The sequence below is a fragment of the Tamandua tetradactyla genome, chromosome 16, assembly GCF_023851605.1.
Source record: "Tamandua tetradactyla isolate mTamTet1 chromosome 16, mTamTet1.pri, whole genome shotgun sequence".
Classification (NCBI taxonomy): domain Eukaryota; kingdom Metazoa; phylum Chordata; class Mammalia; order Pilosa; family Myrmecophagidae; genus Tamandua; species Tamandua tetradactyla.
The window spans coordinates 64,778,086-64,805,667 of record NC_135342.1 but is presented as its reverse complement, the minus strand read 5'-3'; the positions used below and the strand labels follow the sequence as shown (position 1 = coordinate 64,805,667).

At 35.5% G+C, this 27,582-nt stretch overlaps 1 protein-coding gene across 1 annotated transcript in view; it reads right to left on the bottom strand.

The window, feature by feature from the left end:
- Positions 1 to 27,582, bottom strand: part of ZFHX3 (zinc finger homeobox 3) — a 1,060,470-nt gene that overhangs the window by 789,578 nt on the left and 243,310 nt on the right. The window contains exon 3 of the mRNA XM_077132887.1: positions 6,877 to 6,943. The gene's annotated coding sequence lies outside the window, so the exon portion shown is untranslated. The remainder of the gene's footprint in view (positions 1 to 6,876; positions 6,944 to 27,582) is intronic.

Sequence of the window (27,582 nt, the reverse complement as noted above, 5' to 3'; positions counted from 1 at the left end):
ACAATACAAGAGCTATTTTATGAAGGAGCAGGTATATTATTTTCCACAACATTTCATCCATTAACCTACTGGTCATCCATTCAGAGACAGTAATTCCAGAAAATAAAGGTAAGTATTATCTCTCCCTGGGAAATATCATCCTCAAAATTAAAGTGTTGAAGCAATCAGGGCAGAACACGAAGAACAGGAATGCATGTAGGGAATTTGAGTTTTTCATTTCATCTGACCTAAAACCTAGACTTTAAAGGTAGTGATATTTCCTGGAAACCTAGAGCTGAACTAGGAGGTAAGCACAGTAATAAATCCCCCATACAAAGACCTAAAGAGTAAGTCTGACCATCACGCAAGTGGTTGGAGAACAGACACAAGATAAACCCCTAAGTCTGCTGACAAGTGCCAAACAAAACCTCTAGGATAGAATACTGCAGAAGAATGCAACAAAAGAATCTCACAGACTTGAAGGAAGAACTTTGGCTCTGAAAATATTATATTTGAGGTAATTAAAGAATTACCAACTGTAAGTTCCTTGAGGGCAGGGGTTAATTTTCATTGGCTACAGTGTTCCTAGTAGTAAAGCAGTGCCTGTCACAAAGTAAACTTATATTATTTAAAAATAAATTAAACAGTTTAGCATCTACAATAGGGGGTAAAATAAAGCTCATGATAAAAACACAGAAAACTATAAAGAGAAGCGAAGCATGAAAAAGTAATAATAAAAGAAGAAAGGTGAATGAAACAAGGAAAGACTGCATGTAACCAAAATGCATTGGCAGAATGCAAATTCACATTTAAGGCAACAAATAAGTGAATATTAACGTAGATAGTGTAACATTTCAGGTGAACTACAAATCTACTGGACGAGACCAAACATATATTGTAAGGTTAGATTAAGTTCCACTTTAACTGGTCAAGAGGGCAATATAGTCAGGAATAGACCCTTGGTTTCCAGACTCCCTAATGAAAATATGTATTATAAAGATGGCCTTTGCAATATGACATGACAATTCCTACAATCAAGTAGTAGGGTCTATTTCTCCCCCTCTGGAATATGGGTTGGTCAGGTGACTTTCTTTGGCCAATGGAGCCTTAGCAAAAGCCAAAATAAAAAAAGAGGCTCCAAAAGCACTTTGCTTGGAGCTTGCTCTCTCTTGCTAATTTTGGGACCCTCAGACATGTGGTTCCAAAATCAGACATGTATGTGAGACCATCAGAACCAACAAGCACCCCGTTTACCCAAACTGACCATAGCCACATAAGTGTTCCCAGTGAAACTTACAGAAGAACTATCTACTGAGCCCAGTTCAAATTACTAGCCTATAGAATTATGAACTGATAAGTGAGTGCTATTTTAAGCCACTAGATTTGGAAGTGGTTTGTTATACAGCAAAAGCTAACTGACACAGAGGCAAGTCAGCTGGCAATGTCATTCTCTGCCTAAGAAGAAGCCTTTAGATCTGAGCTCAGTTCTAGCTGTACTACCTTCTCCAGATACTTGTACTTAATCATCGCTTGGGAAGAAAATGAACTAGTTACGTGACAAGAGGGAATATTTCAGGCTTAATGCAATTTTCTTGATTCTCAGTTACAGATATATCCTCATGAAGATATAGGGAGGGAGGGTATGGAGAGCAAAATCACTACCCAGGTATCCTTGAGCAATATATTTGCCTTCAGCTTTATGGTGTCTTAGAAGCTTTTGGGACCTTAGAAGGGTCCCAAAATTAGCAAGAGAGAGCAAGCTCCAAGCACAAGCACTTTTGGAGCCTCTTTTTTTATTTTGGCTTTTGCTAAGGCTCCACTGGCCAAAGAATGTCACCTGACCAACCCATATTCCAGAGGGGGAGAAATAGACCCTACTACTTGATTGTAGGAATTGTCATGTCATATTGCAAAGGCCATCTTTATAATACATATTTTCATTAGGGAGTCTGGAAACCAAGGGTCTATTCCTGACTATATTGCCCTCTTGACCAGTTAAAGTGGAACTTAATCTAACCTTACAATATACGTTTGGTCTCGTCCAGTAGATTTGTAGTTCACCTGAAATGTTACATGATCTACATTAATATTCACTTATTTGTTGCCTTAAATGTGAATTTGCATTCTGCCAATGCATTTTGGTTACATGCAGTCTTTCCTTGTTTCAAAACTTCCCTAAAAAAAAAAAAAACAGGGAAAACTTAGATAACAATTATTAGAGAGAAGAAAATAGATAGGAGGGCCAGAGATGGAGTTTAGCATTCATTCATTCATGTATTTATCCATTTAAAAATCATGCTGACTGAAGGCCTAAAATATGCTAAGTTCATACCTACATACCAAGGTATAAAGCACTGAATAAAATTGATATGATTCCTGCCTTCAAGGAACTTAAGTTTCAATTTCTAGATCAGCAGGGTTCCTAAAAAAGAAGATCAAGATGATATATAGAATGAAAGTAATAATTTAAGCTGCAATAGATGAAAATATTCATCAATTGAAAAACAATTCTGGTGAATACAGATGATAAAGATGGTTGTTATCAAGGCAAACTCATATCTAGGAACATCCTCTCAAACTTTTTGAGTTATAAGAATGAAGAAAGTTTCACAAACATTCAGACATGGAAACACAGCTGCAATATAGTCACATGAACACACACATGCACACACAAACACAGCAATTGTCCATGATGGAAAAAAAATCAGTCTTGCTTCAAACTTCTTTTTTGATGTGGAAATCAATATAACAAAAATGACAGAATTTTGAGGAAATGGTGCAACCCGAGACTTGTATACCTAAACAAAAAATAGAAAAATACACTCTCAAATGTGTGGATTAAGAAAATATATCATTAGTACATCTTCTTGAAAAGTTTTTGAAAGCCATACTCAAACTAACTGAGTAATTAAGCAAAATTAATAGTTCAAAAAAAGAAAGATGACTTTCTAATTCCCAACTAATGACTTAGTTGGGAATAGTGAAGCCAGTTAAACAGAATAACTAAACAATTTAAGAAAATTTCTTTTAGGAGCTAAATAGAAAGTATAAACATTATTGCTGAAAGATAAGGCATATGTTATGCAGATATTATTTTATAAAATAAAACTATTTCTAAATCTAAGATTATAATAATAAAGACCAATATGTAAGGCTGGGAGAGAACAGAAGTGTGTGTGGGGAGAGGTGGGGAGGAAGGGTGCAATGGAGTGTGACAAATTCTTCCATTTTAATAGAAATCTAAAAATGCTGTTTGCCCTTAAATTTGATATTAAAGATATACAGATTAAGTAATACTTTTGAAAAATTATAACAAAATTTAATTTCAAGTATATACTTTATAAAATACTAACAAAGAACGTGGTATAGTCTATATGCCCAAAGACAGAGAAGAAATGAAAACAAAAAAAGAATAAAAAAGAAAACATAATGAAAGAAGTAGGGCTAATATTTTGTTTGTAACAATATATGCAAATGGTTCAAACTGCCCTGTTACAAGACAAATAGTAGAAACGTGAGTCATAAAATAAATTCCAATCACATATTGTTTAGAAGTGAAGTACCTAAGACAAATGAATACAAAAAGTATAAAGATATGTTAAGGAGATACAATTAAAGAAAATAGAATTTTAATATTATGTTACACAAAGAAAAGTTCAAGGCAAAACACATTAAGTTAGATACAGAAAATTTATATTAAGACCATAATTCAATAAAAACACACAATGTTTTTGTGTCAAATAATTCAATACCAACTTACAGAAAGCAAATATCTCTCTATATAAATAAGAGTTAAAGAATAATAGGAACAAATTAATAGAAGACGAGAATTCCTCACAGTCTGTCAGAGAAAAAATGAACTTTTTTGTTCATTTACGAATGATATAATTTGTAAGATTACATTCTCTACCCTATAGAAAATAATCATAATTTCCAGTGCCCATGGACTCCTTCCCAAAGATGATCATATGTTACCCATAAGGACAACATCAATAAAATTCAAATAAGAGTCATAATAGGTACATTTCTGAAGGCCATTAAGTAAAACTAGAAATATAATAATAACACATGAAGCCTTAAACTTCAACCATTTTCAAATTTAAAATCATCGTTCTATAAGAATTTGGGATCAAAGAGAATACTAAAATCCCACTTCAGGTTATTAAACAATGAATGAAATAAGAAACCAACATATTAAAAGTAATGTGATGTAGCTAAATTGGAAATCATAGGAAAATTCATAGTTTTTAATATTTTTATTAGTAAACAAAAACATATAAATAAAACAGGACTACAACTCAAGAAGATAGTAAGAAAATTAAAAAAAAAAAAAAAACAACCATGGAAGTAGTAAGAAAATTCAAGAGCTGATTCTTCAAAATTACCTCTGGCAATGCTAATTAAAGAAAAGGTATCTCATATTAAACATGAGGAAAGTGATTTAATAAAAGATATATAAAAATTTATTTTTTAAAATTGTCACAATATATTGTATTTGAATCTATGCTAAAAACTTAAACTCTAGATGAAGTGATATTTCAATAGGAAAACATAAATTATCAAACTTGATCCAATAAAAAATAAGACATAACCTGAACAGATCTAGAGAGAAAATGAAAGGTTTCAAAGAACTTCTCCCCCCAGAATGAACCTGACACAGACACTAATCCTATCACTTCTTAAAAAAGAGAGGTCAGGTCACTCCAAACTATTCAAACTGGTCCAGAGCATGTGTAGGTGGGGAGGGGAGAGGGCAGGTAAGGATAGAGGGCAGGTAGGGTAAGTAAGTTAATATTATAAGGCTATTATTACCCTTGTTAAAAAAAAATTGACAAAAGTGGTACAAAAAGAACACTATATAGATATAATTTATACAGCATATGCAGAAATCTAAAATAAAGTATTATCATGACAGGGAAGTTTATTTTTAGAATACAAGAATGAATCCATGTAAGAAAAGCTACCAATACATGGAAAGGCACTCCAGTTCTCCAATGGAATGACTTAATAATATGGAGATGACAATTCTACTCTGACAATTTATAAATATAATCCAACCATCATCAAAATCCAACCTAGACAAATCAATACAAATAGTCAAGAAAATTTTGAAAGGAAGAATAGAGGCAAGTAGGCATTACCAAATATATACTAAAACCATAAACATTACAGAACAGATGTAGGAAATTATTTACAATAGCATAATTAGAAACAACATAAATATCCACTATTCAATAATAGGAATGAATAATTGTGCTACACTTATGTAATTGGGCAGCATATAGTAAACAAACATTATTGTAGAAGGGGGTAAATTGCTACAAATAAATTGATAGCATAATTTTTAAAAAACTATGCCATATAATCATAGGGAAAGAAACCCTTCAAGGATTTATGCTAATGTAAACATTGGATGTTTCAAAACAAATATATACTGATACTGTTTCTATAAAAATATTTTTAAAGGTGAGACTGTCTAAAAATCCAGTATTCTATTAACTTAAATATACTTATATCCAACACTGAAATCCATTGGAAATATATATAAAGGAAACCTGTGCTAAAAGACAAGCACCTGGATATGAAGACTTAGCCCCTCAAATTACTATATGTCTGAAGGAAATAGTAAAACAAATAGCCCAGCACTGCAGTGATTGCATAGAACTGTATATATTCACGCTGTGCACTGGACAGGAATTTTTCATTTCATACATCATTTACAACTTGCTGCAGTGATTCTGCAAAATCAGTCTATACCATTAGCACACACAAAGAGAAACACCCAATGCTCTCATTGCTGGAAAATTCAAGCATTTGGGGTTCCAAAGTACATAAATGTCAATGTTCCATCTAAGCAGATATTACCCTGATAATTAGGATAGGGGCACCAGATCAAATATCCATGGTCAAGCACGTTGACTTTCAAAATCTATAGTCCAAGCTTGGCTTGTGCTCATAGAAACATTTAATTTTTTTAAATAATTGGAATAAATGAAAACAAAATGGTGAAAGTAATAAGGCAACCCCCCCCATCAGGATTTATTGTTGTTTACTTTTAAGGGGAGCCAGATCTGATTTCTAAAATATTTTATCAATACTTTTGATGCCAAGCATCTGACCTACTCAACACTTTATAAGCTTGAATGTTTGATGCATTCACCACAGTGATCCCTCACAGTTGCAGGGTTGTGAGTGACCTGTGAACATTTCTGCCTTGTGAGGATAGCAAAGAGGCTCAGGAACAGCAAATGTTAATGTGGCTATTCCCCTAGCATGTCTTGACACTCAATTCTCCTTCTCTTCCTTTTTTTTCCCTTATGTGGGAAAACACATTCTACAATTTTCTACTGAGTGCATTTGCCCATTTGCTCAAAACCATCTACAGTCTCCAGTGGATTTTGACAAACAAACCTCATATGATTTTACTACTCTGTGGATTTCTGATCATCATGCTTCATTCATTTCCAGAACAATGGGGATCCAGAACTATGTTCTTTCTCAATAAGAAGCACAGCTATGAGCCATGAACATGGTACTCACCGAGACCAGGTATAACTAACCACCGAAATTACCAAAGCTCATGACTTCTAATGATAGCATCTTCTTTAGAAATTTCCAATTGTTCTTGCTGACATACCAATAGAAGCACACATATTCATTTTATAGAACCTAAAATTAAGTAGTAGTGATTTCAACATTGTATTGCACAGAGGGCATTAAAACCATGGTACTCAAACCAAAATGTCAGAAAAATATATAGGAGTTTTTGAAATAAAGTCACTAAAGTTTAAGAGATGTATTTTAATGTCACGCACATTTCAAATAATTTTGCCTAGATAAGTCAGTAAAAACATTCTAAAACTTCTAAAGCATTCCAGCTGGGATGTATTTACATACCAACATAAGAATTCTTCTTTGATTTATTCTCCTTTGAGTCTTAGAAGAATTCAAGAAATCCAGACACCTGTAAGTAAAAAAAAAGTTTGATTTAAAGAAAAGATCAAGAAAATAACAATAAAAATTATTAGGGAGAATTGAGAGTGGTAGTATGTGTGTTTAGGTTTAAATAGAGGGATTATGACTAGGAAATTGACAAAAATTCTGTAAAATCTGGAAGTCATAACTAGAATGAATATTGATTGCTTTACTAGTCACAAAATATAGGCTCTGCTTCTAATTGAAAAAAAAGCCTGTGAAGTACTCACTGCCCTCAAAGAAGTAGAAGATGGTAATTGAAATTCTTTTCACATTAAATAATATGTTACAATGATAGATACATTTTAATGTATCAGTAGTTTAAATGCTATTTAGGAAAAGTCTGAAAGAAATTCACAATTTTCTCATTGGTCTTCATCTGGGAAAAATGTTAAAAAAGTAAGTGAAACCCGGAAAAATCCACAACAAAACTACTAGAGCTAATAAATGAGTACAGCAAAGTAGCAGGTTACAAGATCAACATTCAAAAATCTGTAGCATTTCTATACACTAGTAATGAACAAGCTGAGGGGGAAATCAAGAAACGAATCCCATTTACAATTGCAACTAAAAGAATAAAATACCTAGGAATAAATTTAACTAAAGAGACAAAAAACCTATATAAAGAAAACTACAAAAAACTGTTAAAAGAAATCACAGAAGACCTAAATAGATGGAAGGGCATACTGTGTTCATGGATTGGAAGACTAAATATAGTTAAGATGTCAATCCTACCTAAATTGATTTACAGATTCAATGCAATACCAATCAAAATCCCAACAACTTATTTTTCAGAAATAGAAAAACCAATAAGCAAATTTATCTGGAAGGGCAGGGTGCCCCAAATTGCTAAAAACATCTTGAGGAAAAAAAACGAAGCTGGAGGTCTCGCGCTGCCTGACTTTAAGGCATATTATGAAGCCACAGTGGTCAAAACAGCATGGTATTGGCATAAAGATAGATATATCGACCAATGGAATCGAATAGAGTGCTCAGATATAGACCCTCTCATCTATGGACATTTGATCTTTGATAAGGCAGTCAAGCCAACTCACCTGGGACAGAACAGTCTCTTCAATAAATGGTGCCTAGAGAACTGAATATCCATATGCAAAAGAATGAAAGAAGACCCATCTCTCACACCCTATACAAAAGTTAACTCAAAATGGATCAAAGATCTAAACATTAGGTCTAAGACCATAAAACAGTTAGAAGAAAATGTAGGGAGATATCTTATGGATCTTACAACTGGAGGTGGTTTTATGGACCTTAAACCTAAAGCAAGAACACTGAAGAAGGAAATAAATAAATGGGAGCTCCTCAAAATTAAACACTTTTGTGCATCAAAGAACTTCATCAAGAAAGTAGAAAGACAGCCTACACAATGGGAGACAATATTTGGAAATGATATATCAGATAAAGGTCTAGTATCCAGAATTTATAAAGAGATTGTTCATCTCAACAACAAAAAGACAGCCAACCCAATTACAAAATGGGAAAAAGACTTGAACAGACACCTATCAGAAGAGGAAATACAAATGGCCAAAAGGCACATGAAAAGATGCTCAATGTCCCTGGCCATTAGAGAAATGCAAATCAAAACCACAATGAGATATCATCTCACACCCACCAGAATGGCCATTATCAACAAAACAGAAAATGACAAGTGCTGGAGAGGATGCGGAGAAAGAGGCACACTTATCCACTGTTGGTGGGAATGTCAAATGGTGCAACCACTGTGGAAGGCAGTTTGGCGGTTCCTCAAAAAGCTGAATATAGAATTGCCATACGACCCAGAAATACCATTGCTGGGTATCTACTCAAAGGACTTAATGGCAAAGACACAAACGGACATTTGCACACCAATGTTTATAGCAGCGTTATTTACAATTGCAAAGAGATGGAAACAGCCAAAATCTCCATCAACAGAAGAGTGGCTAAATAAACTGTGGTATATACATACGATGGAATACTATGCAGCTTTAAGACAGGATAAACTTATGAAGCATGTAATAACATGGATGGACCTAGAGAACATTATGCTGAGTGAGTCTAGCCAAAAACTAAAGGACAAATACTGTATGGTCCCACTGATGTGAACAGACATTCGAGAATAAATTTGGAATATGTCATTGGTAACAGAGTCCAGCAGGAGTTAGAAACAGGGTAAGATAATGGGTAATTGGAGCTGAAGGGATACAGACTGTGCAACAGGACTAGATACAAAAACTCAAAAATGGACAGCACAATAATACCTAATTGTAAAGTAATCATGTTAAAACACTGAATGAAGCTGCATCTGAGCTATAGGTTTTTGTTTTGTTTTGTTTTGTTTTGTTTTGATTTTACTATTATTACTTTTATTTTTTTCTCTATATTAACATTCTATATCTTTTTCGGTTATGTTGCTAGTTCTTCTAAACTGATGCAAATGTACTAAGAAATGATGATCATGCATCTATGTGAGGATGTTAAGAATTACTAATTGCATTTGTAGAATGGTATGATTTCTAAATGTTGGGTTAATTTCTTTTTTTCCGTTAATTAAAAAAAAAAAAAGAGAAGGAGTAATTGGAGCTGAAGGGATACAGACTGTACAACGGGACTGGATATAAAAACTCAGAAATGGACAGCACAATACTACCCAATTGTAATGCAATTATGTTAAAACACTGAATGAAGCTGCATGTGAGGTATAGGTTTTTTGTTTTTTGTTTTTTTTCTTTCTATTATTGTTTTAAATCTTATTCTGTTGTCTTTTTATTTCTTTTTCTAAATCGATGCAAATGTACTAAGAAATGATGAATATGCAACTATGTGATGTTATTAAGAATTACTGATTGTACATGTAGAATGGAATGATTTCTAATTGTTTTGTTAATTCTTTTTTTAATTAATAAAAAAAAAAAAAAGTAAGTGATAGGAAATTTCCAAAAAATAGTAGAGAAGAGTTCTAGGTTGAGGATGAAACACAGTGGCAGTGACACATTGTGGAAATCTGCCTAATCCTCACGTACAACTTTAATAACAAAATGTCAGTCTACACCTTTCAGTTGACTAAGATGGTGGCTAAGACACTCCAGGGTTCTATTCTCCCACAGAATTTTTGAGCAGCAAGCAAAAACTGACAGAACCATTTTCTTCAAAATGCTTGAAAACAGTTAAGGGGTTTTAACTGTTAGTAGTAACTAGATGAGTGTTAAGTCAAGAAAACATAACTTGAAAAATCTATAGGGGAGTTCTTGGAAGATGGTGGAATATGATAGGTCGAGTTCACTCCTGCTCCAAGGAACAGCTAGAGAAGTGACAGAGAAACAACCGGGACAGCAATTCCAGGGTGTAAGTGACCTGGCAGGGTCTTCTACACCACATAGGGAGGCCCTGGTTGAAAGAGTCGAGGAACTGAGACACAAAGAACTGGAGACCGTCTAGCTAGTGCAAACAGCCTAGCACACCCCTTTCCAAACAGAGGCCTGGAGCCTCCAGAAGTGCACAGGAAGACGGCGATAAGGAAGTAAGCCACGCTGTGTTACGTGAATGCACTACCCACATGAGCGACGCCCCTGCCTGGTGACCCACGACTCTCCTCACACCCCATGCAACTGAACTGTCAGTTGTCCCCCCTTCACTATGCTCCAAGTACCCTCGCCCCAACGCCCCTCCCCATGCATCCCTGCCCCACACCCCTACCCTGTGTATGTACCCAAGTCTGTCCCAACCCAACCTACCTCTCCCACAAGTGCAGTGTCACCCTGCCCCTTTCAAGACCTGTGTACCTGCATCCACCCACTCAACTCCCACCTCCCCGTCCCTGCCCCCTCTAGGCAATACCTGAGCATCCGGGCTGCAGGCACCCACCTTCCTACATGAGCCATACCAGTGCTCAGCCCATACAGTCATGCAACCCTGCGCTGTGGGCCCTGAGCTCTACACATGCACACATCAGCATCTGACCCCACCAGATCCCTGCACGCACACATGCCCACTCATGCCACACCCCTCAGCTCTGGGCGAGCATAGTCCTATGCATCCAGGCCATACCTGCCCTCAGCCCACACAGGTGCAATCCCACCCCGCTGCCCCTGAGCTTTGGCACAGGCACTCCAGTGCCCTGCCCCCAGGCCCAAGTACTCTGGCAGCCATATCCTTACTGCTGGGCACCCACATATCCATGCACTGACCTCTTGACCCCTGTGCTCCATGTCCCTTGACTCACATGTGTGTACACCTTTGTCCAACCCCACCCCCCCAGCACAAGTACCCATCTCCCACACCTGGAAGTTGCTCTCATGCATATCTGTGCCACATAGCTCCTGGCCTGCATATGCCTGCACCCATGCCCCAACACCCCCTGCACCTCTGTACCAGCACCAGGGCCCTGCCCACATGACATCACCCACCCCTGACACACATCCCACAACCTCCATGACCCGGGCATGCACTCACACACTCACACTTCTGCATCCTGGCCCTCCTGGCCCCATCTTCCTGTGTAAGGATACACCCGCACCCTGCCCCCCCATGCCCCAACTGCTGTGCCCAGTACCCCACACCCTGACACCTATGACCCATGTGTTCCATGCACCCACCTGAATTGTGACCATGTACCAGCCCCAGCACATCTGCTCAGTCCCCCCATCTGCCTCCTGCCACACCCTACCTCTGTGTCCCCCGCGTGGCACCCTGCTCCTGTACTCCAAGGCCTGCCTCAGCTGCACCCTGCCCCCACAGCCCCTGCACCAAACCTCCACAATCCCACAACCCACACCCGACGCTCACAGGCACCAGTGCAGCATCCCTGACCTGTGCATATACCTGTGCCGCAACCCATCACTGCACTGTTCTGCCCCTCCATACACCCTCCATCCTGCTCCATGCCCATCAGGCAAATACAAACCTTTAGATTAGGAAATCAACTTCCAAAGTAACCCTATCAAGATATTTACATGCCATAAAGACAACAGAAAATCACTAACCATTTGAAAATGCAGACGGATATAGCCCAGTTTAATGAGCAAATTAAAATACCGGAGGAGACACAGACTTCGAAACAACTAATCAAAGAAATCAGTGGGAAGGCTAATGGTATAAAGGAGACAAAGAGGACATTAGAAGAGCATAAAAAGGAATTTAAAAGAATAAATACAAAAATAGCAGATCTTATAGATATTAAAGATGCTGTAGATCAATTCAAAAACATATTAGACACACACAACAGCAGATTTAAAGAGGCAGAAGAGAGAATAAGGGAACTAGAGGACAGGACAACTAATTTCAAACACACAAAAGAACAAATGACAAAGAAGATGGAAAAAATTGAACTGGATCTCAGGGAAATGATAGACAAAACAAAGCACACATCATCAGTGTCCCAGAAGGAGAAGAGAAGAGTAAAGGGCTAGGAAGATTAGTGGAGGATATAATAGGGGAAAACTTTCCAGCCTTTATAAAAGACATAAGTATGCAAATCAAAGAAGCCTAATGAACTCCAAATAGAATAAATCCATATAGGCCTTCCCCAAGACACATACTAATCAGTCTGTCAAATGTTGAAGAGAAGTAGAAAATCCTGAAAACATCAAGAAAAAAACAATTTGCTATGTGAAAACCTTGTGTCTGATGCTCCTTTTATCTATCTTGTCAACAGACGAGTAGAACATAAGGAATAAAAATAAACACTAGGGGGAACAAATGTTAGAATAAATTTAGTTTGAAATGTTAGTGATAATGAAAGGGAGGGGTAAGGGTTTGGTATGTAAATTTTTTTCTGTTTTCGTTTTATTTTTCTGTTGTCTTTTTATTTCTTTTTATGAATTGATGCAAATGTTCTAAGAAATGATCATCATGATGATGATTATGCAACTATGTGATGATATCGTGAATTACTGATTATATATGTAGAATGGAATGAGCATATACTAAGAATGTTTGTGTTTCTTTCTTGTAATTTTTTTTAATTACTAAAAAATTTAAAAGAAAAAAGAATGTATAGATCTGACAAATAAAATCCAAAGAATAAGATGGTGGATTCAAGAAAGGCCTTTACAGTAATAACTGAAAGTTAACAGAATAAACTTACAAACTAAAAGATATGTATTTGCAGAATGGATTCAGAAATATAATCCAGCTATATGCTGCTTACAAAAGACTCATTTTAGACACAAGGATACAAATAGATTGAAAGTGAAAAGATGTTCCACACAAGCTGTAACCAAAAGAAAGCAGAAATAGCTATATTAACATCAGACAAAATAGACTGTAAATGTAAAGACATCATAAGAGACAAAGAATTACACTACATATTAGTAAAAGGGACAATCGCCAAGAAGAAATAACAATTATAAATGTTGATGCTCCCAATTAAGGATCTCCAAAGTACATGAGACAGATATTGGCAAAACTGAAAGGAGCAATTGATGTTTCAACAGTAACAGTAGGCGACTTCAATACAACACTCTCCTCTATAGATAGGACAACCACACAAAGGATCAACAAGGAAATAAAGAACTTAAACAATTTGATAAATGAATTAGATTTAATAGATATATATAGGTTGTTACATCCCACAACACCAAGATATACATTCTCCCCTAGTGCTCATGGAACATTCTCCAGGATAGATCATATTCTGGGGCACAAAACAGGTCTTATAAATTTAAAAACACTGAAATTATGCAAAGCACTTTCTCTGATCACAATGGAATGAAGTTGGAAATCAATAACCACAAAAGAATGAATTTTCATAAACAAATGGAGATACACTCTTAATCAACAATGCCATCCTGACCAAAAACAGGAAAAGAAGTATAACAAATAAGGTAGACAGCCACTGATAGAGTCTAGCCGAGAAGCTACTCTGGAGGTCACTCTTACATAAGCTTCAGTTAGACATTGCTATCTATCATAACTTGCCAATCCCCAACCAAAACCATTCCTGCCAATACTAAAGAATACCTAGTGCATTATGTAAGGTTCTACAAAGGTCCCACACACAAGGGTAACTTTCCAGTAACCTACAACCTCCAAATGGGTGCCTGGACCAGATAAGTCCTGAAATGCAGAGGGGCCAACCTCTCCAGAACATCAACTAGTTCCATCCCCCTATCCCATATTATCAACAGCCCCTTCCTACATGAAAAAGTTAGAATGGGCATAGCTCAAATACTCTTAAGGCATGGGAGAAAGAGCAAAGGTGATGGTGGAGTTGTACAGAAAAGGTGGGGTTTAATGAATATGATTGCTGAATCATTATATTGATATTTCTTTTATTCTCCAGTACCTTAGAATAACTAGAAGTAAAAACCTAAAATTGTGAAATTGTAATCCATACCAAACTCTGAAATCTGTTCGACAACTAATTGTTGTGATGTGCTTAGAAATTTACGGCCTTTTTGTATATAGGTTATTTTTGTATTCTTGTATATATTTTATATTTTGAAAAAAGAGAGAAGGAGGAGTATAACAGAAAAGATAATATTAAGCAAATGAGTATGACTGCTGAATCCTTATATTGATTTTTTTTTGGTCTCCAGTGTCTTGGAGCTGCTTGAAGAAAAAGCAAAAAATCGTGGTACTATAACCCATATGAAACTTTAAAACCTGTTCTAAACCACTCATTAAAATGTACTAAAAATTTATTGTTTTAAAATAAGTATATATATAGTATTTCACAATTTAAAAAGCATTAAAGAAAAAAATAACACACTCTTAAATAATGAGTGGGTCAAAGAAGAAATTGCTAGAGAAGTCAGTACTATCTAGAGACAAATGAAAACGAGAATACAACATATCAGAACTCATGGGATGTGACAAAGGATGTGCTCACATGGAGGAACTTGAGAAAGAACAGCAAACTAACCCCACAGCAAATAGAAGAAGAGGAATAACAAAGATTAAAGCAGAGCTAAATGAATGGAAGAACAAAAGGACAATAGAAAGAATCAAGAAAACCTAAAGTTGGTTCTTTGAGAAAATCAATAATATCAGTGGATCACTAGGCTGACAAAGAAAAAGAGAGAGAGGACGCAAATAAACAAAATCAGAAATGAGAGGGGTGTCGTTACAACAGACACTGAAGAAAAAAAATTATAAAAGTGTACTATGAACAACTATATGCCAACAAAATAGACAATTTAGATGAAATGGACAAATTCCTGGAAGCACACAAACAAGCTACACTGACTTGAGAAGAAATAGAAGATTTCAACAAACCAGTCTCAAGTAAAGAGATTCAATCAGTCATCAAAAATCTTCCTACAAAGAAAAGCCCAGGGCCAGATGGTTTCACAAAGGAATTCGATCAAACATTCTAAAAAGAACTAACACCAATCCTGTTTAAATTTTTCCTAAAAATCGAGGAAAAAGGAATACTACCTAACTCATTTTATGAAGCTAACATCACCTTAATACCAAAATCGGGAAAAAGTGCGTCAAGAAAGGAAAACTACAGACCAATCTGCCTAATGAACATTGACACAAAAATTCTCAACAAAATATTAGCAAATTGAATCCAACAGCACATTAAAAGAGTTATACATCAGGACTAAGTGGGACTTATGCCAGAAATGCAAGGATGGCTTAACACAAGAAAATCAGTTAATGCAATACAACACATTAATAATTTGAAAGGGAAAAGTCATATGACCATCTCAACTGATGCTGAAAAAGCATTCAACAAAATGCAACATCCTTTTCTGTTAAAACACTTCAAAAGGTAGGAATCAAAGGTAACTTCCTCAATATGATAAAAGGCATATAAGAAAAACCCATAGCCAGCATCATCCTCAATGGTGAGACACAGAAAGCTTTCCCCCTAAGATTGGGAATGAGTCAAGGATGCCCTATGTCACCACTATTATTTGACATTGCACTAGAAGTTCTAGCAAGAGCAGTCAGACAGGAAAAAGAAATAAAAGAAGGAATCCAAATTGGAAAGGAAGAAGTAAAACTTTCATTATTTGAAGATGACATGATATTATATTTGGAAAATCCTGAGGAATCTATAATAAATTTATTTGAGCTAATAAACAAATTTAGCAAGGTGGCAGGTTATAAAATTAATGTGCAAAAAATCAATAATGTTTCTATATGCAGTTAATGACCTAACCGAGGAGTCAGTTAAGAAAAACTTCCATTCAAAAGAGCAAATAAAAGAATCATGTATCTAGGTATGAACTTAAGCAGGGATATAAAGGACTTACACACAGAACTACATGACATTGCTAAAAGAAATCAAAGATCTAAATAGGTGGAAAGACATTCCATGCTCATCGGTAGGATGATTAAAAGTAGATAAGATGTCAATTCTATCCAAATTGATCTACAGATTCAACACAGTACTGATCAAAATTCCAATAACCTACTTTGAAGACTTCAAAAACCTAGTTATGAAATTCATCTGGAAAGGGAAGAGACCTTGAATATCTAAAAGCATCTTAAAAAGAAGAATAAAGTGGGAGGATTAACATTTCCTGATTTTAAAACTCATTATAAAGCCACAGTGGTCAGAACAGGTAAAAAGATAGAAGTATTTGACTGATGGAATTGAATCAAGAGCACAGAAATAGACTACCAAACCTATGGTAAACTGATCTTCAACAAGGCCCCCAAATACACTGACCTGGGACAAAACAGTCTTTTCAATAAATGGACATGGGAGACTTGAATATCAATAGCTAGAAGAATGAAAGAGGACCCTTACCTTACACACAATACAAAATTAACTAAAATGGGATCAAACACCTTAATATAAGAACAAGTACCATTAAGTTCCTAGAAGAAAACGCAAAGAAACATCTTTAAGACCTAGTAATAGGAGGGATCTTCCTAAACTTTACACCCAAAGCACAAGCAACAAAAGAAACAATAGATAAATGGGGACTCCTCAAAATCAAACATTTTTGTGTCTCAAAAGACCTTTACAAAAAGGTGAAGAGGCAGCCAATTCAATGGGAGAAAATATTTGGAAATCACACATCAGCCAAAGGTTTGATATCTTGTATACATAAAGAAATCATACAACTCAACAACAAAAGATCAAACAACCTAACCGTAAAATGGGGTGAAGATATGAATAGACATTTTTCTGAAGAGAAAATACAGATGGCCTAAAAGCACCTGAAGAGATGCTCGTTTTCATTAGCTATAAGGGAAATACAGATCAAGACTACAATGAGTTAACACTTCACACCTATAAAAATGACTGCTATTAGATCATCAGAAAGTACTGGCAAAGTCCCTTAGGAATGGGAGAAAGAATATGGAACTATTAAACCTTACCATCAGGGAATCCCCTGATACTGTGTCAAACTTTAGGGACACCCAAATCAATAGGCCATGCCCTCAATCCTGAGGCTTACTCTTGTGAAGCTTATGTAGGTAGTGGAAAGCTTAGATTACACTAAGCTTTCTAAGTGTACTAAGTACTAAGTACACTTAGGTACAGGCATGCCTAAGAGTTACTTCTGGAGGACCTCTATTGTTGCTCAGATATGGCCTCACTCTTTCTAAGCCCAACACTGCAAGTGAAATCATTGCCCTCCGCCTACGTGGGACATGGCATCCAGGGGTGAAAGTATCCCTGGCAATGTGGGAGATGACTCCCAGGGATTAATCCAGCCCTGGTATCATGGGATCAACAATTCCATCCTGACCAAAAGCGGGAAAAGAAGTGTAACTAATAAAGTATCAGTGGCAGAGAGAGTTCAAATAGAGTTGAAAGGCTATTCTGGAGGTTGCTGTTATGCAAGCTTCAGTTAGCTCTTGCTACCTATCATAACCTGCCAACCCCCAATCAGGACCATTCTTGCCAATCTAAAAGAACACCTAGGGAAATATATAAGATTCCACAAGGGTTCCATTCACTAAAGTAACTTTCCAGAAACCTGCAACCTCCAGATAGGTCCCTGGTCCAGATAAGTCCTGAAACCTAGAGGGCTCAGCTTCTCCAGAACATCAAATAGTTCCATCTCCTTACCACATATGTGACAGACTCTTCCAATATGAAAAATTCAGAATGGCCATAGCCCAAACCCCCTAAAGAGAGGGATGGAAAGATCAAAGGTGATGGTGGAGTTATACAATGCAGATGGGATTTAACGAATGAATATGAATACTGAATAATTAAATTGATATCTCTTTTAGTCTCCAGTATCTTAGAGCAGCTCAAAGTAAAAACCTAAAATTGCAGAATTGTAACCCTTGTCAAACTCTGAAATATGTTCTACAACTAATTGTGGTGCAGTGCTTTGAAATTTATTGCTTTTTTGTATATATGTTATTTTTCACAAAAAAAAGAATAGAAAAAAATCGATTGTGATGAAAAAAAAAAAAGAAGAAGCCTTCTAGCCTCCTATATTCTGGAGCTGCTAGAAGGAAAAATATATGAGAGGATCGTATGGTAGCCCATGACAAACTCTGGGATCTGTCCTGAAACTACTTATTAAAGGGTGCTTTGAAAACTATTGCTTTTTTATTTCTTTGCTTTGTATATATGTTATTCTATACAATAAAAAAAGTTTAAAAAAAATAGATGCTATTAAACAGACAGGAAACTATAAATTTTGGAGAGGATGTGGAGAAATTGGGACACTTATGTACTGCTGATTGGAATAATGTATGTGCATGTATAATGTATGTATATGTATATGTGTATGTATATGTATATGTATATGTATATGTATATGTATATGTGTATGTATATGTATATGTATAATGGTACAGCTACTATGAAAGAGACTCTGGCAATTCCTGAGTTGCCCTATGACCCAGCAATACCACTACTCAGTATATACCCAGAAGAGCTGAAAGCAGTGACACAAACAGAGATTTGCCCACCAATGTCCATAGCAGCATTATTCACAATCGCCAAAAGATGGAAACAATCCAAGTGCCCATCAACAGAAGAGTGATTAACAAAATGTGGTATATACATATGATGAAATATTATGCAGCTGTAAGATGAAATGATGTCCTGAAGCATATGACAAGATGGATGAGCCTTGAGGACATAATACTCAGTAAAATAAGCCAGACACAAAAGGATGGAGAGGCTACTCTGGAGGTCACTCTTACACAAACTTCAGGTAGACATTGCTACCTATCATAACTTGCCAAACCCCAACCTAAACCATTCCTGCCAATACTAAAGAATACCTAGGGCATCATATAAGATTCTACAAAGGTCCCATGCACTAGAGTAACTTTCCAGAAACCTACAACCTCCAAATGGGTCCCTGGACAAGATCAGTCCTGAAATGCAGAGGAGCCAGCCTCTCCAGAACATCAATTAATTCCATCCCTCTACCCAATATTATCAATACCCCCTTCCAACATGAAAAAGTTAGAATGGGCATAGTCCAAATATTCCTCAAGAGTGGGAGAAAGATCAAAGGTGATGGTGGAGTTATACAGAGAAGGTGGGGTTTACTGGATGAGTATGATTGCTGAATCATTAGATTGGTATTTCTTTTAGTCTCCAGTACCTTAGAACAACTAGAATTAAAAACCTAAAATTGTGAAATTGTAATCCATACCAAACCCTGAAATCTGTTCTATAATTTGTTGTTGCAGTGTACTTTGAAATTCATTGCTTTTTTGTATACATGTTATTTTTCACAAAAAAAAGAAAAAAGAGAGAAGGAGAAGTATGACAGAAAAGATAATATTAAATAAATGAGAATGACTGCTGAATCACTCTATTGAAATTTCTTTTGGTCTCCAGTGTCTTGGAGCACTGAGAAGAAAAAATGAAAAATAATGGAGCTGTAACCCTACCAAACTTTAAAACTTGTTCTATAACTACTTGTTAAAAGGTACTTGGAAATTTATTGCTTTTTTGTATACATATTATATTTCACAATTAGAAAAATGTTAAAAAAATAAAATAAAATAAGAAAAGGAATACCTATAGGAGAAGCTTGGTACTTTTGCTGGACCCTCTCCCTCTTCCTCTCCCTTCCTATCATGGTATGGAGCTGGCCTGTAGTCCCAATGAGGGATAGAATAACCCCTATGTGCTTCCTGGGGTGCCTGTAGGTCAGTGCCAATCTATTGGGTGACAGCTTGAAACCAGGCTGTCTCTGGCTCACCCTTCCAGAACTTGCAGGGACACCCACAGAGATGCTTACAGAAGTATCTCATGGACAGCTAAAGCAATGTAAGAAACAATTAAATCAAAGTGGCCTGGTGCAAAGGATTGCCAGATTCAAGACATAAAATAGGCGGAATCCTCTTCATACAAAGTAGAAAGGGTGTTTGAATTCCTGTAAATGAAAGAATTCCTAAGGCCAGGAAAGCAAGCCCAGGACAAGAAACAGGGTCATAGAATATGGAGAGAACCTTGCACTTTTGCCTCAAGATGATTTTCTTGATAGGAGTGTTAAACTCTGAAGGACAGTACCAACTAGCACAGGAATTTTTAAAGACTATGAAATGTGTGTTTTGCTTTCTGTTGTTTTCTTCTTGTTTGTTTGTTTGTTTGCATTGGTTTGCTTGTTTTTGTTAGGTCCCAGAACTCAGAGAAATATCTCTCATATCACCAGGGGGACACAAACTTAAGGAACAGACAGCTCAAATACTAAATCCCAGTTTTAACACTTTACAATATTAATTTATACAGTGTGCAACAAAAGATTAAAAGATGAACAAAGAAGCAGGTATGAGGGTCCAACCAATGGAACAAGGTAAAATTCAGAAAACATCAAAAAAAAAGACAAGACTTTGGGCCCATCAGACAAAGAGTTTTTAAAAATGATTTTTAATAAGCTCAAGGAGATGAAGGAAATCACAGAGAAAGAACTAAAGGATATCAGGGAATGATTAATTAATATGAGAATTTCAATCTAGAAATTTTAAAAAGGAATGAAACTGAAACACTAAAATTGAAGACAATGACTGAAATGAAAAACTCCCTAGAGGATTTCAACATCCGATTGGAGCTGGGAGAAAAAAGAATCAAATTTATTCAAAGGAAAGACAATTGAAATAATTCAGGCTGAGAAGCAGGAAAAAAAAAGAAGGGGAAAAAAGTGAATGGAGCCTAAGAGAACTATGGACACAATCAAATGATGTCATTCTGAGAGTCCCAGGAGAAGGGAGAAGGGACAGAAAGAATATTCAAAGAAATAATGGCAGAAAGCTTAAATTTAATGAAAGACATATACACATCCAAGAATCCCAACAAACCCCAAACAGGAAAAACTCAAAGAGAACCGTGTCCAGACACATAATAGTCAAACTATCATATGCCAAGAAAGACAGCGTTCCAAAAGCTGCAAGAAATAAACAACATGTTATGAACAAGGGACCCCGATACGATTAAGTGGCAATTTATCATTAGAAACCATGGATGGACGAATTCAATGGCATGAAATATTTAAAGTGTTGAAAGAAAATAATTGTCAGGCAATAATTTTATATCCAGCAAGATTGTCTTTTAAAAATGAGGAGAGATTAAGACATTCTCGGATTTAAAATAAAGCAGGAGTTCATCACCACTAGAAATGCCCTATAAGCAATGCTAAAGGGAGTTCTTCAGGCTAAAAGGAAAGGGCACTAGACAGTGGATCAAAGTGGCATAAAGAAATAAATATCTTTGGCAAAGATAATATTACAGATAATTATAAAAGCCAGTGCTATTGTATTGCATGTTTTTGATGTGTAACTTCACTTTTTTTATGTTATATGGCAGGATCACATTTCATTATTTTTCCATGTGAGTATCCCATTATTGCAGCAACATTTGTTGAATTTTTGTTTGTTTGTTTGCTTTTGGGGAAGTGCATGGACCAGGAATTGAACCCAGGTCTCCCACGTGGCAGGTGAGAATTCTACCACTGAATTACCCTTGTACCCCTCTAACTTCACTTTTGCTTCTTATAGTTTCTAAAATGCAACTATATAAAAAGCAATGATAAACCTATGGTTCAAACATGCAATGTATAATGATGTAATTTGTAACAAGTACAATAAAAAGTTGGAGGAACAGAGAGGCATAGACACAGTGTTTGTGTATGCTATTGGAGTCAAGCTGGTAGCAAATCAAACACAGTTGTTATAGATTTAGGATGTTAAATTTTAACTTCATGATAACCACAAAGAAAATGAATGAAAAATATATACAGAAGGCAATGAGAAAGGATTCAAAATGATACAGTACAAAAAAATCAAATAAATATGAAAGTACACATTAATGGAAGAATTCAGGTACATTAACAGTATAAAACATACAAAGACAAAATGGCAGGAAAAAAAGTCCTGCATATCAATGGTTACCTTAAATGTCAATGGATTCAACTCTCCAGTAAAAAGACAGAGATTGGCAAAAAAGATAAGAAAACTAAATCCAACTACATGCTGTTTATAAGACTCACTTTAAATTAAAAGACAAGTAGATGGAAAATGAAAGGATGGGAAAAAATATTCCATGCAAATAGTAACCAAAAGAGAGCAGGGTAACTATACTAATACCAATAAAATAGACCTTAACTCATAAATTGTTACAAGGGGCAAAAGAGGACACCATATATTAATAATGGGGTTAATTAAACAAGAAGACATACCAATTATAAATTTATATGCACCTACCAGAAGAACACCAATATATATGAATCAAACATTGAGAGATTTGAAGGAGAAATAGACTATTCTACATTAATAACAGAAGACTTAAATACACCACTTTCAAACATTGTTAGAACATCTAGAGAGAAGATCAATGAGAAAACAGAAGACATTAGAGATACTATAAACTAACTAGACCTAACAGACATACATTGAACTCTTCACTCAGAAGCAGTAGAATATACATTCTTCTCTAATGCATGTGGGTCACTCTCCAGAATAGATTATATATTAGGTTACCAAACAAGTCTAAATAAGTTTAAAATTTTGAAAACATACAATGTGTCTTCTCTGACCACAAGGAAATGAAGGTAGAATTCAATAGTAGAGAGAGAGAACTAGAAAATTCACAAATATGCAGAAATTAAACAGCACATTCTTAATAAGCCAATAGATCAAAGAAGAAATCACAAGATAAATTAGGAAACATCTCGAGACAAATGAAAATGAAAACACAACATAACAAAACTTATAGTTTGCAACAAAGGCAGTGCATAAGAGGGAAATTTACAGCTCTAAATTCCTACATTATAAAAGAAGATTTCAAATTAGAGATTTACATTATAACTGAATGAACTATAAAAAGAAGAGCAGACAAAATCCAACAGGAGCAGAAGAAAATAACAAAGATGGAAGTTGGTTTCTTGACAAGATCGATAAAATTGATAAACTTTTAGTTAGAATGACAAAGCAAAAAAAGAGAAGACACTAAGATCAAAAATGAAATGGAGGTGTATTGCTATTGATCACAAAGAAATAAAAAGGATTATACGAGAACTCTATGAACAATTGTATGTCAGCAAGTCATAACCTAGATGAAATTCGTAGAAACATACAAACCACCTACACTGACTCAAGAAGAAGTAGAAGATGCCAACAGATCAATAACAAGTAAAGACACTGAACCAATAATCAAAACATGACAACAAAGAAAAGTCCATAACCAGATAGCATCACTGGTGAATTTTATCAAATATTTCAAGAAGAATCAACACTCATCCAGCTCAAACTCTTCCAAAAAATTGAAGAGGAGGGAACATAAAAAAACTATATACCATAAAATTAAAAATGTTTGCACTTCAAAGAACTTTATCCTGAAAGTAAAAAGATAACCTGTGAAATGGTAGAAGATATCTAGAAACCCTGCAACTGATAAAAGCTTAATATCCAGAGTATATAAATAAATCCTACAATTCAACCTCAAAAAAAATAAATAAATAACAATACAATTAGAAAATTAGGAAGGCCTTAGGAAAGGCTTAAATATACATTTCTCCAAAGAAGATATACAAATGACTAAGAAGCACATGAAGGGTGCTCAACATCATTAGCCATTAGGGAAATGAAAACCAAAACCACAACGAGATACTATTTCACACCCATTAGAATGTCTGTTATTAAAAAAATGGAAAATAAGTATTCAAGAGGATATGGAAAAACAGGAACATTCATTCTTTGTTGGTGGAAATGTTGCAGCCATTATGGAAAATTGTTTGGCAGTTCCTCAGAAAGCTAAATATAGAACTGCCATTTCCCTGGGCAATCTTATTTCTAGGAAGTTACTCAAAAGAATCAAAATCAGAAACTTGAACAGATATTTACACACCAATGTTCATAGCAGCACTATTCACAATAGCCAAAAGATGGAAATATCTCGTGTCCATCACATATCAATAGGTACATAAAACATAAATATTCACATAGTGGAATATTATTCATCCATAAAAAGGAATGAAATTCTGATACGTGACAACATAGATGAAACTTGAAGACATCATATTGAGGGAAACAAACCAGACACAAAGGACAAATACTGTATGATCTCACTGACCTGAAACAATTAGAACAAGCAAACTCAGGGAGTCAGAAACAAGTATACAAGGTAAGGGTAGGGAATGGAGAGTTAATGCTTAATTAGTATAGAGTTTCTGTTTGAGGTGATGGAAATGGATGGTAGTGATGTTAGCACCACATTATAAGGGTAATTAGTACCAAGGACTTCAAACATAGTATTTGAATATGGTTAAAAGGGGGACATTTCAGGTTTATGTTACTACAATAAAAATTTTAAGAAACCATGAAATTGTACATTACAAACAATGAATACTAATGTAAACTTTACAATATAATTATAATACAATTATAATAATATTGTTTTATCAATTTTCACAATGGTACCACACTCATGCAAAGTGTTAATAAGGAAAACTCTGTGTAGAAGGGAAGTATGTGGGAACTCAGTACTTTCTGTGTGATTTTTCTATAAACCTACAACTTCTCTAATTAAAAAGATGGTCAACCCAAAATTATATCCTTTCTGCAAAGAGAGCAGAATTTAGGTGTATCTTTGCCTCTTTTGTGTTTCAGATTTGGGATAAAACCTTTAGATGTTGAATGGACACTAACGTGTTTCACATATCTTCACCAGTATCATGTGAGCAGGATTGCATGGGTGAAAGAGCAGAGGTAAATGATACTGCATGCAAAGGATCAGTGCAAAGAGAAATAAAAAATCCTGAAATCCAGCAAGAATACCAGAAGCAGAAAGTGACTACAAAAGGTTTTAGTTATTCTACCTTATGTTAGGCCAGAATTAGACCAGTCCTCAGTGGCTTTCTGGATTTTCAGGAAACAGGAACCTCTTTATTATTTATTTTTAAGTAGGAAAGTGATGGTGGAGATGATTAGAGATGGTAGAAGCTGGTTCCATAAGCACCTTGTCACTATTAGCAGGTCAAAACAAGCATGTAAATTAGGGAAGCATGGAAGAAAAGGTATTCTAATAGGGAACAACTTTTTTTATTAGAAGAGCAGCAGATAGTTATTGATCCATATACTGGTTATTGTACAAATCTGATTTAAGAATCATTTTCTAAATCCAAGGTAGAAGTGTCTCACTAAATTAATGAAGCAGGTCTGAAATAAATTTTCAAAGTAAAACATGGACCTTAAAAGGATTATTTCATTATGATACAGTTCCTGGAAACATGGGGAGATTAAGATTAGAAATGGGGATAAGTGAATTGGGAAAAGAAAGAATAAAGGGGTAGAGAATGAAGTTTAATTTAGAACAGATAGGAGTCTGGAGAAATTTGAGCCTTGGGCTTCTGGTTAATGTTCCTAAACCTCTAAAAGATGAAAAACCTTTGAAAAGGGCTAATCCTAGTTAGTATCACCTAATGTAAGTACCCTCAGGTAGAAGGTTCCCTAGGATAGGTACTGGATCCTGATCTCCAGATATAATATCCAGCGTTTCCCTACATGTATAAACTTCATTAAAAATTAAAGTCTTTACTCAAAAGATATACAGGAATAGTGCTTTAAAGAAAGATTATTCAAAATCCAGTCACCCTTTAGAAGAAAATTCAGATCCCCTTCATTTGCAATGGTTATAAAGGATGTTATTATCTAGGCAGCTCATAATTCATATATTATACACTGACTTCAAAGAAGGGTAAATAAAAATTGCATGATTTTTGAAGACAGACTATACACCAGAAATTTCCACCATCTTTGCTCTTACAGGTGTCTTTTATTAGAATTTTGTCTAGTAAACAAGCGGTATTTATTAAAATATCGTTCCATTTTGAAACCATCATTATGGGTTAATGCACAATTATCAGTAGACTTTTGAAACGTTAAAAATAGATTAAAGTTCACACTCACTCTCCTCTTAGTGTTCTAGAGACCAGGTAGGGGAAGGGGACAGGCTGTGAACCACCAATAAACAAAATCTAATCAGTCTTAAGCAATTGTATAACCTTTTGTAAATGTGTAGATACAACCTGAAAACGTAAACACTTTCTGAAGTGACTTATATCCACATTGTCCCAAATTCCCTTGGTAATTTTACAACCCTCAGCTAAAGCAAAAACCTGGCTATGTGTCAAAACAGGGCTAATTATGCAACATGTTTCAGGGATTTTATATGAGCCAACACCTCCCTTTGCAGCAATAGATAGAGAAAGCAGTATGCTATTAAGCCTCCAACTATCTACAGCTAGAATTGGCACTTTTTTTTTCCTGGAAAGAACAGAGAGTAAATATTTTCTGTTTTGTGAGCCATATGGTCTCTGTTGCAACCACTCAACTCTGCCCTTGCAGCAGGAAAGGAGTGGCTGTGTTCCAGTAGAATTTATGTACAAAAGAGGGTGGATCAGATTAGGCCCATGGGCTGTTGTGTGATGACCCCTGTTTATTATTAGTAGTGATTATTTCTATTTATATTTCTATTATAATTTGATATGTCTTACATATGTGAATATGTATGTGGGGTGACATAAATTATAAAAGAGAATGAAGATATAGGAACAAAAAGAAAATGAAGACAGGAAAGTAAGAAAACCTGTATAGTTAGTAGATATCTCTGATTATCCTGGCAGCCAAAGCAAAGACAGCAATTTGCATGTTAGGTTCATAACATAAAATAGAAATTTCTGTGTAGATTTTCAAAAAGGAGCTATTAATGTGATAGCAAGGATGACATGCTTAACAAGATGCTCATAATGAATATAATGTCAAATTCCTTGCAATTTTTTCCTAAAATAACTCTGTTTTCCTAAATCAGTAACTGCTCTTCTGTAAGGAGTCAACACCATGAGATTCAGATGTTTTATTCTAAGGGTTTTAATGTGAAGATAAAGCTTAGAATACCTAGAGCATCATCCTCAGAGCAGGATGTTTTAGGTGTCAGAAGAAAAGAAAAGTTGAGCTCACATTGTGAGGAAAAGCTATAGGAAAAGTTTAACACAATTAGGTAGTTATCTTTACTGCAGGAATTCTCAGAACCTCTACTGTACTATGTGCATTGTGAATTTCCAAGAGAATAATGCATCCAAACCTTTATAGCTGCCAACACATTTTTTATTTTCCTTGAGTATCATGGGCTTAGTGTCCCGCATGAAAACTTCAACCATAGTAATGGACAAACCCAACAGGTTCTTACAGGGGAGTCTTGTGTGCTTTCCAGGATGTTTAGGAAACTACATTAAAAGAAGGTGAGTCAAT